Here is an 18,062-nt window from a genome sequence, read left to right on the forward strand (position 1 = left end):
CCCATACCAAAGCAAAACAATGGAAGACAAGTCTTGGAGATAAACCAGATCACTCAAGCCCTGGAATTAGCTCTGCCTGAAGCCTACCCTAACCATAGCTTGTGTGAGTCAAAAAATTCCCAGTTTGCTTTTGCTACTTTGGTCTGGTTCTCTGTCACTTGCAATGAAAGAGTCCTAAATAACATAGAAATGTTAATTGTTGGCATCTTCCACTAGGCTGTGACCTCCTGAAGATTAGGAATGGTATCTTATTCATCTCCATGTCTACAGAGCCTAGCATAAAGCACATAATTTTACTCAGTAAATATTTTATATCAATTAAATCATTCAACAAATATTTATTGTGGGTCTTCTATGTGCCAAAAATTGAGTTAAGTGTGGGAGATGAAAAGAAGAATGAGTGAAGGAAGGCTGTTTGCCTCTAGTATATGGACAAATAGCTACTGCAAAGGTTAGTGCGATAGAGAACTTTACAAAAAAAACACATACATGCTAGAGTTCCCTGGAAGTTGCTGTCATCCTGGCAGTGTATACCTGGCTGATAGGCATTTTCTGGAGTGCTTGCACATGTCAGATGTTTTCAGGGTTATCTAAGTTTCCAAGAATGTCTGGAAGGCATCTGCTTCCTAAACTGATATACATACCAGAGTTATACCTGACTCTGTCATATGAACCAAACATTTTCTTCCATGCTTCTCTGTGTAGCCTGAGTCTCAAAAGTATATCCTTTAAATGAGTATGATCAGCCCATCTCCCAAAGTTATGGCAAAGATCAAAAGAGGTCATAGATATGAAAGTTCCATTGTATTCAGGGGGTAGTTGCTTTCTTTTACTTGACCACAGCAAGTGCTAATGTATTCTACTCTAGCTAGCATCTCCACCAAACAATATCGTTTGGCTTCACCAGCAGTTCTATTCTACCTGTAGTGAACATTTGTTATTTTTATCTGTCCAGAATTTCTCTCTTTTTTTCTGGTAAAAAGTACCCAACATTCCTTTGGGGAATTTCCTCTCCACCATTCTACGTAGTTCTCGTGGGAAGCTGTTACTCTGGGCCTCTTGCTACAAAGTGGGCACACAACCCCAGCTAGAGCAATCAAAATATCTTATCCTTGGCGAAGTGACTGGCCCAGAGAAGGGCATGATACAAGACCCAAGCTGGGCAACTCAAACTGTTGCTTCAGATTTTATATGCTGTTATGCAAGAGCGAGGTTTCCTTTGGCTGTGGGCTCACTAAACTGGGATGATGCAAATCTGGACCTGCTGGGGCTATTCCACCCCACTCCCCTGGGTCCAGCATCTCTCTGCTGCATGAAATAAACTGCTAAGATGCAAGTTCTCCTCAGTATGATCTATGTGAAGCCTGCTTAAACCTCTCATAAAACTATGTGTATGTTTCATAAACACCACAATTTCCCAAATGCCTTCAAATTCTATGTTTACAATATTCTAATATTTCTATGCTGAGAAGATTTTTGAAGAGGATAAATAAGGGATGAGTTTCATGATAACCACTTATGTGGTACTATTTGATAAACAGACTGGATCTCTGTCCCCTGCTCAGAGGTTTGGGGGCAGCAGGTGGGAGAAAGCAGGTTATGTAGGAGAAGTCGCAGAGCAGGCAAGCTTTAAGTGCTTGTGTAAAACCTGAACTTCGGGACAGGGGCTCCTGTCACTAGTGGTTATCACATATCACTATAGGAAGCAACTTAATTAAAATCAATATTGGAAATCTCCTTGATTTATTTCCTGTATGTTGACAGTATAAGTGGCAGCATTTATTGTTGGGGTATGTTAAATTAGTGGCAGCAGTGGGAAGCACTTCAGCGCCCAAGATTTACCAGCTGCTATTCCTCTAAATACAGACACATGCAAACTTTATAATAAAATCCAGTCTATAAAGAAAAATAGCCAAGATATTGGGAGCTGGTTATGGTGTGTGGAGAGACAGAGAAAGAGAAGACAGAAAAAAACATCTAACAAAATTCCTTTAGTTTCTGAGGCACTGGACTTCTCAGTTACAGGTCTAGTAAATTTCCTTTTTTCCTTCTTGAGCTGATTTGAATTGTCACTTTCAACCAAAGGAGTTCTTATTGGTATAGTATTACAATCCAGTAAAGAGATGGCTAAAGAGGAGGCCCCCAAACAAAGGCCAATAAAATATCAATTTATTTTATGTTTTGCTTGCTGGCTATTTATATTTCACATCTTATGTGACAACAAATAGTGAAGGAATTTGTGTAGTTTGTTGTTTTTTAATCCTGGCAGAAGCCAGCTAAAGAGAAGGGCATGACCAATTGGTCCGGTAGGTACATTCCAAAAAACTTCTCAGTCCACAAACATGCTGCCCAACCCTTCCCACATTCATAGATGTCCCAGACAATCATGATGCACTAATGACGGGCTGCTTGCCAGTGGGTAGTGTCAGAGCCCTGGGGTGAATATCTACCTCCTTACATATATATAGTAATAGTTTTAAGACATTTTCTATGGGCTAGGCTCAGTGCTAGACACTTCACTTACATGTTATCTCATTTAATCCTCACACAATCCTCTAAGGGAGGTAATGTTAACCCAATTTTACAGACAAGAAAAGGAAAGTTCAGTATGGTTATGAAACTGATACAAAGTAACACTAGTCACTGACCCTAGTAAATGATGGAGGTAGGATAAAAGTCAATATTTTAAACTACTGCTAGACTACCTTCCCAACCACTGCTTGATTTCTTCGGGGCTGGATTTCTTTTAGACTCTGGTGTGGCTTTAACTTATTCATGGCTTGCTACAGATGATTATCTAATAGACACCTGAGACTGAAGAGTTTCTAGGTCAGGACTTTATTGGACTGAATTGTATTCTACCATCCTTGGAGTAACTTGGCCCAGCACTTATCTATTCTTATGGGTTAAAATGGAAGACTCTGCTGCTCCAAAATGCAGGGCATTTTAAAAAGATGATCATAAAAAGGATCCAATTATATGAGAATGCAGAGTTAAAGAAACAATTCTGTATATGAACAGCTTTATTTTCCAGCCTGTAAAACCACGCTCATATCAGCAGCCATTTGTAGACATGTCTGAGAGCTGTATGACAGCCAGACTGCAACCTACCCGAGTTGGTTGGTCCTAGGACTTAAAGACAAAATCTGTGGAGACAATGGATGCACTGATAACAGTCTGGGGTTACACGGGTTTCCGGTAACTTTATTTATTTGATAATTACCATTTCCATGGAGTACCTCACCCTGGTTTCTAAGATACATCCTTCTTACCAACTATCTTTCATACGCTCAGCTTTGTTGGTTTTTGCTTTCTACTGTGATTTCCATAAGCAATCACAATGTGATTGCAAAAAGTTTGCACATTAGCTAATGCTGGGTAGAGATACCATTGTGACCAATGAATTTTCCTTCAAATTTTATAGGAGTCTTATAGAATACCCAGAAAGTTTTCTTTCTGTCCTTATATATAGGCAGAACGTGCCTGTGAGTGTGTGTGTCACACTTCAAAATTCAAGTTATCTGCATCTATTATTTGCATTATTCCTGTAATTATAGATTTTTTAACTACAAGAGACTCTAGAGATCGTTTTAGTCTATTGTAGTTAGATAAGAAACTGAGGCCCAGAAAGGTGAAAGTAAGGTCTGGTTCAGCATGTCCTGGATCACAGGTTGTTTCTCATTGTTATTTAAATGTTTTGTGCATGCAGAACTTATCTGTCTAATAGGAATTTCAGGTGGGGTTTGGGAGAAGGTGTAGGAAGGAGGACTGGGAGGCAATGCAAAAAAAAAAAAACAAAAACCAGGGGCTTATGATTCTGATTGAACCTGTACTCTAATGTTAGCTTTCCATTTACTAGCTGTGTGATATTGCATGAAGTTACTTAACTTCTCTGAGCTTCTTTCCTCCTTTGCAGTGGGAATCATCCTCATTCCTTTCTTTTAGGATTAGTGGGAAGTAAGGAGATGATGAATGTAAAGCACTTGCTTTATACAGTGCTTGGCAAAGAGTAACTCTATAAATGTTAGTTCTGTTTACCTCTTCTGAATTTCACTTAATCCTAGCATACATTAGGAATTCAACAAGTATTAAACTGAGTTGAATAAGTAACCTTGTGCACATGACTCAATCCTTTTCTGAGTTATAATACTAAAAAGATAGTTTCAATATATAGATACTTGTGTCAGTCACTGCACCCTCCCCAAATATTGACAAATTATCTTCTCACACATAGATACATATGTGACAAGTGATATTACATATGCACAGGCATCCCTAACACACACCAGATATGTATACATGGCATCAAGCTGTCCTTGGTTGATGGTGCCCGTAGCACAATATGGTGGAAAGTGTGCTTTGGATTCATTCACACCTGAGTTCAAGTTCTAGCTCACCACTTACCTATTAGTTGTGTGAGCGTGGGTAAGTGACACAAGCTCTCTGAGCCTTGATTTTCTGATCTGTAAAGTGAAAGTAATAATAACACCTGCCTCGCAGGGTTATTGTGAGGATTCAAAATGATGATGTTTGAAAAAGGTCTTGTTCTTGGGTAAATTTTCTTTCAAGATCAAAACATGGCTGTTATCCATTTTTCTTCTCCCCACAGTTTGGCCCAAATTTACAGTCTCAGAAGATACCTAACTCGGATATGAGAAGGTCTCTTAAGGGAGGCGACACTTGAACTGAGTCTTGACGGATATTGGCTAAGTAGAGAAGGCATTTCAGACAGTACTATGTCCTGGAGGTAGCTGTCTGCAGTTAACAGAATAGTGAATAATAGTTCAGAATGGAGGGAACATCCTAAATAAGGCTGGAGTGGTCTGCAGGACTTTTGATTGGATTTTACTTGGAGGGCTTTGGGTTTTAAGCAGAGAAACAGCACAATCGGCTTTTAGAAATTCCATTTTAGAAAGATTAAAACCATTTGCCCGGGCATAGAGAATGGGCACATGGGGGGCAGTGGGGGTGGGAAGGACAGTAGTTAGAAGGCAATTACTGTACCCCAGGTAAGAAGCCGTGAGGCATGAACCATGGCAGAGTCAGTGGGGATGAAGAAGGGGACAAATCAGAGAAATGTTTAGTAGTTAAATTAAATCTACAGGAAATGCAATATCTGCAGCTGTTCCTACCATGATCATTCTCTTTTCTTCCTTTTTGTTAAAATTTAGAAACTGAAATAACTGATATATTTTGCAATATCTACTGATAATGCTTTTGTATTGATTTTGGGATAAACCTGTGTATGTGTGAAATTTGAAATATTTGAGGAGAAAGGCCTACTAGCACCAGACCACAGACACAGAGACACAGAGCTGGGATAAAAAAGACAGCCAGGCTCTCTTAAGATTCTTTATGTGCTGAAGAAACAGGGAGGAGAGCTGCTACAATTGTGGCAGAGGTGGAGGTGAGGGTGACAATGAGGTGGTTGCAGATACAAAATATTATGAGAAACAGCACTTATAAAACATTCTTGCAAAAATAATTCCAATCTAAATATAATCACAACTTTAGGGTTAACTACCAGTTTCCAGGAAGTACAGGCATTGAAGAAAATGTGAAATGATACAGTGAGGATGTAATTAGCCAACTCCTGAATGAGGAAAATTCTCTAGGATATATGATCTGATTTCTTCAATAAATAAACTGTAAACAAACCCCCCCCTCAAAAAAAAAAAAAAAAAAAGGAAAAGGAAAGGAAAGATGTAGGAAGAAAAAAAATGAAAAGTGTCTTAAGGGGCATACTTATCAATCAAATGCAATGTGTGGAATCTGCTCAGATCTTGATTCAGTTAAACGAACTGTAAAAAGATATTCTGAAAACTATTGGGAAAAAACTGAACATGGATTGGGCATTAAATGATATTAGGGAATTATTATTAATTTTTGTAAAGGTGTGATAATGATACTGTGGTTACGTTACAACAAAAGTTTTTATTAGAGATACATATTGAAGTATTTACAGGCCAATACTTTAAAATACTCTAGGAATAAAAAGGTGCATGGAAAAGTAGATGAAACAAGAATGGTAAAATTTTGGTAACAGCGGAAGCAGGGTGATGGACATATGGAGGTTTATTATTCTATTTTTGACTCCTCTCATGTATTTTTGAGACTTTCCATTAAAAAAAAAACTAAAAAAATACTATGGGAAGGCCCAGATCTCTTTCCACTCCCAGATGTGTGAAATAACTAGACAGAAACATCCCTACTGCAACACTTTCAGAAGAAGGGATCAAGATTGGAGAGGAATCTCTTAAGGGGTGGGTGTTGGACCAGGTGCCTTGCAGAGACAAGAAGATAGAAGGAAAACTGGTTTTGAGTAGTGGTTGAAGGAACCAAGGAGGAACACGATTTCAAGATGGAAGGAGCATCAACTATGCCCAATATTGCAAATGTTACAAAAGATTGAAAGGACTCTGTTAGACTTGGCAACCAGGAGGTCACTCACAATTTTGGCAAGAGCATTTCAGTGGAGGTGGGAAGATAAACAACTTTTCCAAGAAGGTTGGCTTTGAAGGGGGGAAGAGACGGTGATAGTAATTTTTCTTTTCCCCCAAAGGAAAAAGAGACTAGAGTATGCTTTTTATGCTGAGAGGAGGTAGCCATTTGAGAGTGGTTAACAATATAGCTGAAAAGAGAGCAGGGATCCTTACAAAAGACAGTATTGAGAACAAATCATATGTATATCCCACTGAAGCAGTTAGCTTGCTTTTCTGATCAGCCACCTTACTTTCCTAGTTTACTGTAACTTCAAATCACTGTTACAGAGTATATTTTTACTCATAAATCTTTTTTAATGCATTTTTTATCATGAAATTTAACATATATACATAAGCGATAAACTTTCAAAGTACGATTTGACAAGTAGTTAGCAAATTTCAAGAGAACGTCATGGATCGTAGTTCCAAAACTTCAGCTATTTCCATTATTGTAAAATATAACATACATACAGAAAGGTGTTAACTTTTTTTTTTTTGGTTGTTGTTCATTTTTTTATTTTTTATTTTATCATTATCTAAATTGTAGGATATAACATTCATAGAAGTGGTATCTTTTCAAGTGAAATTTAACAAGTAATTAGAGAACAAATTTCAAAGACTATTATAGGTTGCAGTTCCACAGTTTCAGTTATTTCACGATTGTGAAATATAACATATATATATATAAAGGTAAAAGCTTTCAAAGTATACTTTAACAAGTAGTTATATAGGAAATTTCCAAAGTTGGTATGACTCATAGTACCATAGTTTCACTTATTTCCTTATTGTGAAATATAACATATATACAAAAAGGTGATATGTTTCAAATTACAATTTAACAGGTAGCTATAGAACAAATCTCAAAGGATGCTATGTATTACAGTTCCACCATTTCACTTCTTTCCTTCTAGCTATTTTAATACCCTAGCACTAAGAAAAAGAAAACTATATAAAGATTCAATATTCATAATCCTTTGATAAATTCCATCTTGTCTGTGCTACCCCTTCCTCTAGTTTAATCACTTTCCCGATCTTCAGGGATGTCCAGGCAGTGACTGCCCCAACTTGTTCATGTTGAAAAGCGGTATTGACTTTAGGAGAAAAGGGGACACATCTAGTTGAAGAGGCTATTGTCTCTGGGTTTTGGGACTTGGCTGGTATAGGAGTTCTCTGAAGGATTTAAGTTTCTGAAGAATAAGCTTAGTGAGTGAAACCTTTATAGTGTATCAGATATGGATCGAGGTATTCTTTAAGGTTTTCAGGACTACTGTTGACTTGGGCTTGCCATACTGTAGTCATTTGGCATATCTAGGTGCAGCTTGCATAGGAGTAACCTGCAGGACAGCCCCTTAAATCTATCTGAATTCTCTTAGCCACTGAAACCTTATTTTTTTTTGCCTTTCTATTCCCCCTTTTGGTCAAAAGGCATTCTCGATCATTCAGTGCCAGGGTCAGGCTCATTTGCAGAATCCATGTCCCACATCACCAGAAAGACTCATTCATTTTGGGGTCCTGTCCCATGTTAGAGGGAGGGTGATGAATTTATTTGCCCAGTTAGGCTTAGAGAAAGTCCACATTTGAGTATTAAAAGAGGTTCTCTGGAGGTGACTCCAAAGCATAATTATAGGTGGGCTTAGCCTCCCCTTTACAACCATAAGTTTCATCCAAGCAAGCCTCAAGAACAAGGACTTGACTTATAAAGTAGGGGGTCCCTAAATTCACATAGTATATGCTATGTCCATGATAATCCATCCATATCTCGCATTATATCACTTAGTTGTACAATCCTCATCATACTGTATTTTTTTTTTGCTGTTTTTTTTTTATTAAATTCAGTTTTATTGAAATACATTCACACACCATACAATCATCCATGGTATACAATCCACTGTCCACAGTATGATAACATAGTTATGCATTCATCACCACAATCTATCTCTGAACATTTTCCTTACATCAGAAAGAACCAGAACAAGAATAAAAAATAAAAGTAAAAAAAGAACACCCAAATCATCCCCCCATCCCACCCCATTTGTCCTTTAGTTTTTATCCCCATTCCTCCACTCATCCATACACTAGATAAAGGGGGTGTGATCCACAAGGTCTTCACAATCACACTGTCACCCCTTGTAATCTACATTATTATATAATTGTCTTCAGGAGTCCAGACTGCTGGGTTGGAGTTTGGTAGTTTCAGGTATTTACTTCTAGCTATTCCAATACATTAAAACCTAAGAGGTGTTATCTATATAGTGCATAAGAATGTCCACCAGAGTGACCTCTAGACTCTATTTGAAATCTCTCAGCCACTGAAACTATTTCATCTCATTTTGCATCCCCCTTTTGGTCAAGAACATATTCTCAGTCCCACGATGCCGGGTCCACATTCATCCCCGGGAGTCATATTCTGCATTGCCAGGAAGATTTACACCCCTGGGAGTTGGGTCCCACGTAGGGGGGAAGGCAGCGAGTTCATCTGTCGAGATGGCTCAGTTAGAGAGAGAGAGGGGGCCACATCTGAGCAACAAAGAGGTACTCAGGGGGAGACTCTTAGGAAAGAAAGGTGTTAACTTTTGATGTACAGCTCAACAAGTAGTTATATAGGTAATTTCAAAAACCGTCATGTGTTACAGTTCCACAGTTTCAGTTCTTTCCTTATTATGAAATATAGAGTGTATACAGAAAGGTGAAGACTTCCAAAGCACAATTCAATGATACCCAAAAATCTTACACAGATCTTTTACCAAAACTGTCTTGTTGGTTGAAGAACCCAAGATCTTTTATGACTGCACTTTAGGCACAACCTTTGGCTTTTGAATAAAACTGCTTTCTGCAGTCTACTGAGAGAGCTTTCCTTAAAATTAAAAAAAACTTTCCACCACAAAAAAATTAGGTAAGCTCTACTTCTTCCCTGTATAGCGCCTTTAGGACCCTTTAGTTTGTTTGCTGCTCTTGTTCCAAAAACTTCTTGTCACTGAACCTACTTAAAAAATCCTCAAAAACTTTTCAAGAATTGTCTCTTTCCTACCATCACCAGCATATAGGGTGGCTTATATCTGTATTTCCAAGTCTTATTATCGCTCCAAAAATTACCATAAACTATTAGATTATCAAAAACTGATTTGCATACCAATCACGCTGTCCAATTTACTCCTGAATTCCACGGGGGAGGGGGGTCGAACTAAGGTGTGGGAAGAGGGAAGAAGGGGGAGTGCAAATAGATACTTTTTCCTCAGACGTCCGGGGGGAAATGGCTTGCACCTGACGCACGCGTGGCATAGGAGCTTCACGAGGTCGGCCACGACAGAAGTGGGACCCCAGAACCATCTGGGCGACTCCGCCCGGCCAAATCATCTGCGCGTTCCCGTGAGAGAGCGCGCGCGCGCGTACGCAGGCGTGTCTCGCGCAGGGTCGGGCCTGTCAGGCGCAAATCTCGCGAGATCACAGACTGGGGTGACGGTCGGGAGGAGGGGAGTGGTGTCGGGGAAGGGGGGGAAACTGGGCAGTGGCCGGGCTCTGTGGCTTCAGGGCTCGGAGAGAGACAGAGAGGGAGGGTGGTAAAGAGAGTGAGTCGGCGCTGCCGCCTGCCTGAGGAGAGAGGAGGGGTCCCGCTTGCCCTGCGCCCTACGCGGGCTGAGAGTGCGAGGCACGCGCGAACCTGTGAGGCTTCCCGGCCCCTAGGGACTCCGCCCCGTTGTCCGCCGGCCGGCCGGCCCGAGGCCTCTCTTCCCTTTGTGAGCGCCCCCTTTCCAGGGGTGGTGGTGGTGGTGGTGGCGGAGGGCTGTGCGTGGGCCCGCCCGCCGAGGGGCCGCGGCGGGGGACCGATAGGGCCTCGGCTGTGCGAAACGGTAGGCGGCCGAGGCCCGGGCTGGTTCCCCCGAGGCGGCGGCAGCGGCGGCGGCGGCTCCGGCTCCCGGCACTTCCCCGCGCCATCTTAGCTGAGCTCCAGCTCTGAGGGCGCCTTCTCGACCCCAGTCGTCCCCTTGCCCCCCCCCCCGCCCCTTGTCGCAGAGCTTGGGCTGGGCGGCTCGCTGGGGCTCCGGGGGGGGGGCGGTCTGTCGCCGGGCCCCCTCCTCCTCCTCCTCACTCCTCGCCTTCCAGCGTAGCGGCTCCTGGAACGTTGCAGGGGGCTGCGCCTGCCTACCCCGCCCCAGACCTGTCGGCGAAAGGGTAAGGGCATCTCTGTTTTGGGAAAGGGAGACATGGAGGGGGGCGGGGAAATTCAGCCCTCCCGGCCTCTGCGTGGAAGAAGGGCTGTGGGGGTGGGGTGGGGGAGGGAGACAAGGAGGGTCTGTGATTCTGTGGGTGGGGAGAAGAAACTGGTGAAGCTGGTGAAGCTGGTGAGCTGGGCGCTCTCCCGTTTTGAGGGGCAAGAGCAATTACATCTCTCGTTCCCGAGGGTCACCGGAAGGGGTGGTGGAAGGGGATGTCTCCAGGAAGGTGTGGCCCTCAAAGGGAGACTGGGTTGATGTGCACCCCGATTTAAAGGCGCGAGGTCCCTTTCCCTTCTGGTTCCCTTGCTCCCCTCGCTTCTTCTGCCTTGTGGTGTCTGTGTGTTCTTGAGAAGGGAAACTTCCCTGGGGCTGGGTAGCTTGTGGATTCCATTCCCCCCCACCCCCACCCCCACCCCCCAGGAAATATATACTCCTTTTCTGCAGGGGTGATGGAAGCGTTTCTCTTCCCCTACCCTTCCCCCCTCTCCATCCCCTAGTCTACTGCAATGCTGTAGAAGTCCAAGACTATTTCTTCATCCACAGACCCATGTATACACTGAAGGGAGGGGTAGCAGGAGAGGGAAGTAATGGCGCTTTCCTTGGAAAGGTTATACTCTCTTTCCTTTGGTTTTAAATCGATAACCTTACTGGTTCAATATTCTTCCCCTGAAATCTGTCACTGAGAAGTTTATCAGTTCCTGTTACTATTGGGGGACATGGCCTCTGGAGAGGGACCCTGCCATGTTAGAACAGTTTTGTTTTCTTTCTCTCTTTTAAACACTTGCTTGGCATTTTTCGTGAATAGGTTGGGTTTTCCTTAGGATTCAAATACATTAATTTTGTATTCTCTCATTCCCTCGTCTTTTTTTTTTTTTTTTTTTGTTCTAATGACTTTGTAGTTCTTGAAGAATTGTTAAAGGTTATCGCATGCCTGCAGGCTTGTCTGATGGACATTCCTTTCTGAGGGGTGAATTTTAAGGATTAATACTATTTTGCTTGGTGTTGAAATTGAAATTATCCTGACTGGGTTACAAACCTTTCTATAGCAAATGCTTTGCTTATTATGAAAATGCAAAATAATAAGCATTAATCTTCCTAATTATGCTCTGTTAGGATCTATATTCTGAAGTAAATAAATAATTTTTTCACTTCTTTTGCTTCATACCATGTTTTTTTAAAACGAATCGTCTCCTCTAATTTACCATAGTACTTGTTGGTTTCGTAGGGTAAAAGTAAGTAAAAATAAAATTTTTTAACATTGTAGAAGTGTTGTCTTGCCAGGTGCTTGTTGTGACCAGAAAGTAGTCTTGAAGTCTACTTTTGATACTTTTTTCTTTCTGGTGAAGTGATTTAAAAATGCTCCATATATGAATATTAATAGAATTAAATAATTTTTTCACTACGTGATGAAGATGTCTCACATATGTACAGATATGAGTTGTCTTGATTATTTTACAAACAAGTTGCTTTGATTAAGCTTTCCTTAGGGAGTAACTTATTTTTAAATACCCCCAGATGCCATCCACATTTTATGTTGTTATTAAATGTTGTCCATCAGAGCTTTTTTGTGGGTTTGTTGCATTTTGAAACCTGTTTTAAGACAGGGTTTTAAAGATGTTATTAATAGTGTTGTCAGACAGTAGTTTCTGACATCTTATTTCATGATTTTGATATAGGGAGACATTTATGGTAAGTTAAAACAGTTTTATAATTTTTTTCTCAGAGAATGGAATTCTTTTTTGCCTTCATTAGTCCTTTTGATGTTTATCTGAATTCATTTAAAATTAAACAGCAGTACTCATTTAAATCTTTATTTCATAGCACAAAGCTGCATGTTGTGTAGTTTTCTCTTGTGACAAATTATGCTGTAAAATCTGATTTCCTATATTATGATTTATACAAATAAGTCTTATATACTAGCATGTATAAATCCAAGCATACTACTCAGTAAAGGGTGACTTGGTTTTTATCCTAGAAAGATGACAGCAGAGAGGCTTTAGCAATAAAGGCTGCAAAACTTAAGGATGTACACAGGTTAAAGGTAAACTACTTGGTGTATTTCAGTATGTTTGAACCACCAGCTAGTCTTTAGGACAACTAACAAGAAGCCCTGTTTTCCATTGCTGGTAGGAACTCATAAGTGGTAAAAGTATGTTCATGATAAATTAGATAAAATCATTATTAAGGAAAGACTGCCTGAGAGTTATTTCAGCTGACCTCTCATGCAACAGTCCGAAAGAGAATACTGAGAGCTATTAGTCTGGGTTGACTCCACTTATGTTTCTTACTTCTGATTCTAAATAGTTCATCTACAAAATGGCAATGTACATCACTTCCTGTTCTTTCACAACTGGCTCTTTTTCTGGATTCCCTTTTAATGACTTAATTTCTGGCATTCTGTTATCTGATTTTTAATTTGGTTATAATTCTCATGTTTTATGGACTGAAGAATTTTTAAGTATCAACTGTATTTAAAGACTGATTATTTTGACAGTAACAAAACATTGCTTTAGAATTGAAGGGTAGTTTCTCAAACAAATTTAAACTCTGAGAGGTTTTTAAGAAATGTGGTGTAAAAGATAAAAGGTATAAATGAATTGAATATAAAAAATTACTGTATTTTTCCATAATGTGGATTTTGGGAGAATTGTGGATATGACAGTTAATTTAATGTATGTGAGTATAAAACAAGCTTTCTGTATATGAAGACATATACATGATATTTGGTCACATGTTATGATGCTGTTCCACCAGTAAGAAAACTCGTTAGTTGCAGGATACCAGAAAAACAGGATGCTCTTAACTAACCATAAAGAGTATAATTTATTTTAAGAATTTGCTGGTTTTTCATAGTCATGAATACTTCATAAGTCCAGAAGAGTTGTTTCAGGGCCACCTGTTAAATTGTAAGAGTTGAGAATGATCTGTAATTTATGTTTTTTTCTTGTTTACTTTACCTTTTTTGTGATAAAAATTTGATGTTTAATTTCATTAAAGATTGCTCGTACCTTTTGTTTTTGTTTTAATTTTTTTGTACTTTCTTTAAAAACTTAGTGAATTACAAGTTGTTGTGGAGAGACTAGAAGTAATTATTTTCAATTAGTATATATTTGCTAACATTAGTAGCTATTATTTCCTTACAATTTCTTCCATTTGAGTTATAATCAGATTTTTTGTTCTGAAATACAATTTAAGGCTGCATCTTCTTAACAAGTGACAAAATTAAATGGCCTATGAAAGGTGGAAAAGGTTCTCAAAATGCATGAGTCCTTGGCAAGTAAATAGAGTAAATAAAAGTACTGGTTACTGAGTACTTCACATAATAGACACTCTACTAAAAAAGTGCCAGTGTCAGTGATGTCCTAGGTTATTTGTTCAAAGATAACTGGATTTAATTGGCCTCTTATCTTTAAAGCTGAGAAGGGGTTATTTTTTCTTTTGCTAAATTATTTGATCTAATAGTTTTATGCAGATTTAGAAGTAACTGAATTAACTTCAGCATTTAGAAAGACATGCCAAGTATTGTTTCTCAGAACAGTTTTGAAAAGTAATGTAATGGAATAAAATTTTCTGATTTGCAGCCACCAATAATAATGTTAGTATATTTTACTGTATCTTCTTTTTACATCATTTGTTAGCTGTATAACTAATTTAACTTTTTTCCTTTTTTTTTTTGTTAGAGTGGTTGTATGTGTACAGCAACATCATGCAGAAAGTACAGAGTTCCTATATACCCCCATCTCAAACACTTTTAAACTTTTCAAGCTTTGCTTTCCCTATCTAGAAAATGAGGATAGTAAGTATCTATTTCACAGGATTGTTAGATTTAAATGGGATAGCCCTTGATAAGTTCGTAATGTGCTTGATACACAGTAAGCTCTTAATACATTCACACACTAATTGCTTGATACGTGTTTATGAATGAATACAGGGAGTATAATATATATATATATATTTTTTATTAAATTCAGTTTTATTGAAATACATTCACACACCATACAATCATCCATGATATATAATCCACTGTCCACAGTATGATAACATAGTTATTTGTTCATCACCACAATCTGTCTCTGAACATTTTCCTTACATCAGAAAGAACCAGAACAAGAATAAAAAATAAAAGTGAAAAAAAACACCCAAATCATCCCCCCATCCCACCCCATTTGTCCTTTAGTTTTTATCCCCATTCCTCCACTCATCCATACACTAGATAAAGGGGGTGTGATCCACAAGGTCTTCACAATCACACTGTCACCCCTTGTAATCTACATTATTATATAATTGTCTTCAGGAGTCCAGACTACTGGGTTGGAGTTTGGTAGTTTCAGGTATTTACTTCTAGCTATTCCAATACATTAAAGCCTAAGAGGTGTTATCTATATAGTACATAAGAATGTCCACCAGAGTGACCTCTCGGGAGTATAATATTTTAAGAACAAATTGCATTTTGTAATTTTGAAGTTGAATTTATACATTTGGAGCCCCACATACTTTTTTTTTTTTTTTTTGGAAAGAAATTATTATATTATCAGGGTAGTTAGCAAACTTTTTGTACCTAAATGGACTGCTTACTATGAAATACCTAATTCTAATGTGAGTTCCTAATGAATGAGAGATTTTCTTTTTCCTTTGCTGGATATAAAGCCTGTTCGAAGGAATGACATTTTCTTTCCCTTTGGTACTTCATTTGTTTTAAGAATTATTTGGTATCAGTCTTCCATCTGGAATTTTTTTCACCATCCCTGACTTTGAAGGCATCTAGGGTACACTTGCTCTTTTCTTATGCCTTTTAATTTAGGTATCTTTTCTAAAATGTATCAATGCAGCAAACTTTAAGTGATTATTATATGGCCACTAAGACACGTCTCTGCCCTCGAAGAATTCTGTCTTCTCAGTTTGTCCGCCTCCTGAATAGTTTTCTCAAGCTGGATATTCATAGGTAAACAAGGACTTTCCTATGGTTGTCAGTTCTTCTAAGCCACTGCTTTTCTAACTTCAGTGATTGGTGAATTCAATTCAGTAAATCACAATAATAATTTAGAAAAAAATGAAAAAGTATGGAAATAGTGTGTGTAGCATCAGTAAGGGTAAGCATTGTTTCAGGAAACTTCTGTTTGTTCTATAGATATGTGTTCTGGTTACCAGTTAAAATCTTTTGAAAAATACATATTTTTTCATTTCATGACTTTCTGTGTCTGAAGGATGCTTGTTTTTTGGTACCCCTCTTCCCCCCCTTTTTTTCTTTTTCTTATCAGCAACTCTACCTTTACTCTCTACTGACCCTAGTCACTAGTCTATTTGGGTATATTGACCTTTTCCATGTCTCAAAACTTGTTGAGTACTGAGTCTAGAAGACCCTGGCCAGGATACCAGCAGTTCGGTGTATGATGGTAATTTTTGAAGTTTTTTGACTAGGGAGCATATTTTATCATGTATCTAGTGTCACACCCTGTGTGTGTGAGTGCAGTTTCTCACAAATAGTGAAATTTATAAAAGAAGAAAACTTTTTATTTGAAGCATATTGAGAAAATATTTTTATTTGGGGCATATATAGATTTAATTTTTAAATATTAATTGAAATACGTATTTTAATGAGATTTATTATGTGAATGTATTTAAATGTATTATATGAATGTGTTAAATATACTTTTAAAACTTGTGTGTTTCAGTGCATTACATCTAACTGTATCCTTTGGTTTTGGTTGATATTTTTAACCCTCTCGTAGTAGTTATGATTCTCTTTTGTTTGTATTTTGGGTTGATTTCTTCCAAGTTTTTCCCCATTGAACCAAGAAAGAGGTTTCAGAAAAAGTTGATGAATAACTTTACCAAACAAGGTCAAGGTTTTTCCTTTTTAATTTTTTAATTTTGATATACTTGCAAACTTACAAGACATTTACAAAAATAATACAAACCCTATACAGAGAACTCCAGTAAACCCCTACACCCCAGATATTCATACCCACCCCACCAATTTTAACATTTTGCTACATTTGCTGTATCTGTCTGTCAGTACTTGTGTCTGCTTGCTTGTCAACTTATCTATTTATCAATCCATTTGCTGAACACTTGAGTGTATGTTGTATACATCCCTTTCTTTGAACACTGTTCTGGTTTACTAATGCTGCCGTTTTGCAAAACACCAGAAATGAATTGGCTTTTATAAAGGGGGTTTATTTGGTTACAGAGTTACAGTCTTAAGGCCATAAAGTGTCCGAGGTAAGGCATCAACAATAGGGTACCTTCACTGGAGAAAGACCATTGGTATCCAGAAAACCTCTGTTAGCTGGGAAGGCACGTGGCTGGCATCTGCTTGCTCCCAGGTTGCGTTTCAAAATGGTGTCCTCCAAAATGTCAGCTTTCAACATCCATCTTCAAAATGTCTCTCTAAGTTGCAACACTGAGCTCCTTCTGTCTGAGCTCTTATGGGACTCCAGTGATTTAATTAAGACCCAAGCTGAATGGGCGGGGCTCCACCTCTGTGAAAAGAATCCAATCAAAGTTGTCACCTGCAGTTGGGTGGGTCACATCTCCACAGAAACAATCCAATTCCAAGGTTCCAACCTAATCAAGACTAAATACATCTGTCCCCACAAGATTTTATTAAAGAACATGGCATTTGGGGAGACGTAATACATCCAAACTGGCACAAACACGTAATACATCCAAGTACATTTTCTGTGAACATGGATATTCACTTATGTAATCACCTTAAGTGCAGTTAAGTTCAAGAAAATTACCATGGATAAAAAAGCCTATGTTTAGCCTATATTCTAGTTTTTTCATATGTCCTAATAATGTCCTTGCTTGTTAGATCCTGTGCAGGATCACATATTGAACTTAATTGTCATTGTCTCTTTAGTTGCTCCTTTTTTAAAAAAATTGTGGGAACATGTATTCAATAAACTTTCCCATCTCAGCCACACTCAAGCAACAATTCAGTGAGATTAATCATTCACAGTATTGTGGTACCATCACCACCTTCCATCACTAAAACTTTCCCATCTGTTTCGGTTTGCTAAAACAGCCAGTTATGCAAAATACCAGAAATGAAATGGCTTTTATAAAGGAGATTTATTAGGTTACAGATTTATAGTTCTAAGGCCATGAAAGTGTCCAAACTTAAGGCATCAATAAGAGGATGGCTTCACTGAAGAAAGGCTGATAGCGTCCAGAACACCTCTGTCAGCTGGGAAGGTACATGGCTGGCGTCTGCTGGTCCTTTGCTCCTGGGTTGTGTTTCAAAGTAGCTTTTACTAAAATGTCTCTGGACTTCCGTCTCTCTTTGCTTCTCTCAGCTCTCTGTGTGGTTCTTCTGGGGCATTTCTCTCCAAGTATTTGGGGGTCCTCTCTTAGCTTCTCT

The 18,062-nt window shown here is 38.9% G+C and overlaps 1 protein-coding gene across 3 annotated transcripts in view; it reads left to right on the forward strand.

Moving 5' to 3' along the window:
* Positions 1 to 9,979: 9,979 nt before the first annotated feature.
* The window catches only part of TAOK1 (TAO kinase 1), a 204,000-nt gene continuing 195,917 nt past the window's right edge, over positions 9,980 to 18,062 (forward strand). For all 3 annotated transcript variants that reach the window (XR_005212736.1, XM_037809469.1, XM_037809470.1), the window contains exon 1: positions 9,980 to 10,652. The gene's annotated coding sequence lies outside the window, so the exon portion shown is untranslated. The remainder of the gene's footprint in view (positions 10,653 to 18,062) is intronic.

Source organism: Choloepus didactylus, chromosome 18, assembly GCF_015220235.1.
Source record: "Choloepus didactylus isolate mChoDid1 chromosome 18, mChoDid1.pri, whole genome shotgun sequence".
NCBI classification, from domain to species: domain Eukaryota; kingdom Metazoa; phylum Chordata; class Mammalia; order Pilosa; family Megalonychidae; genus Choloepus; species Choloepus didactylus.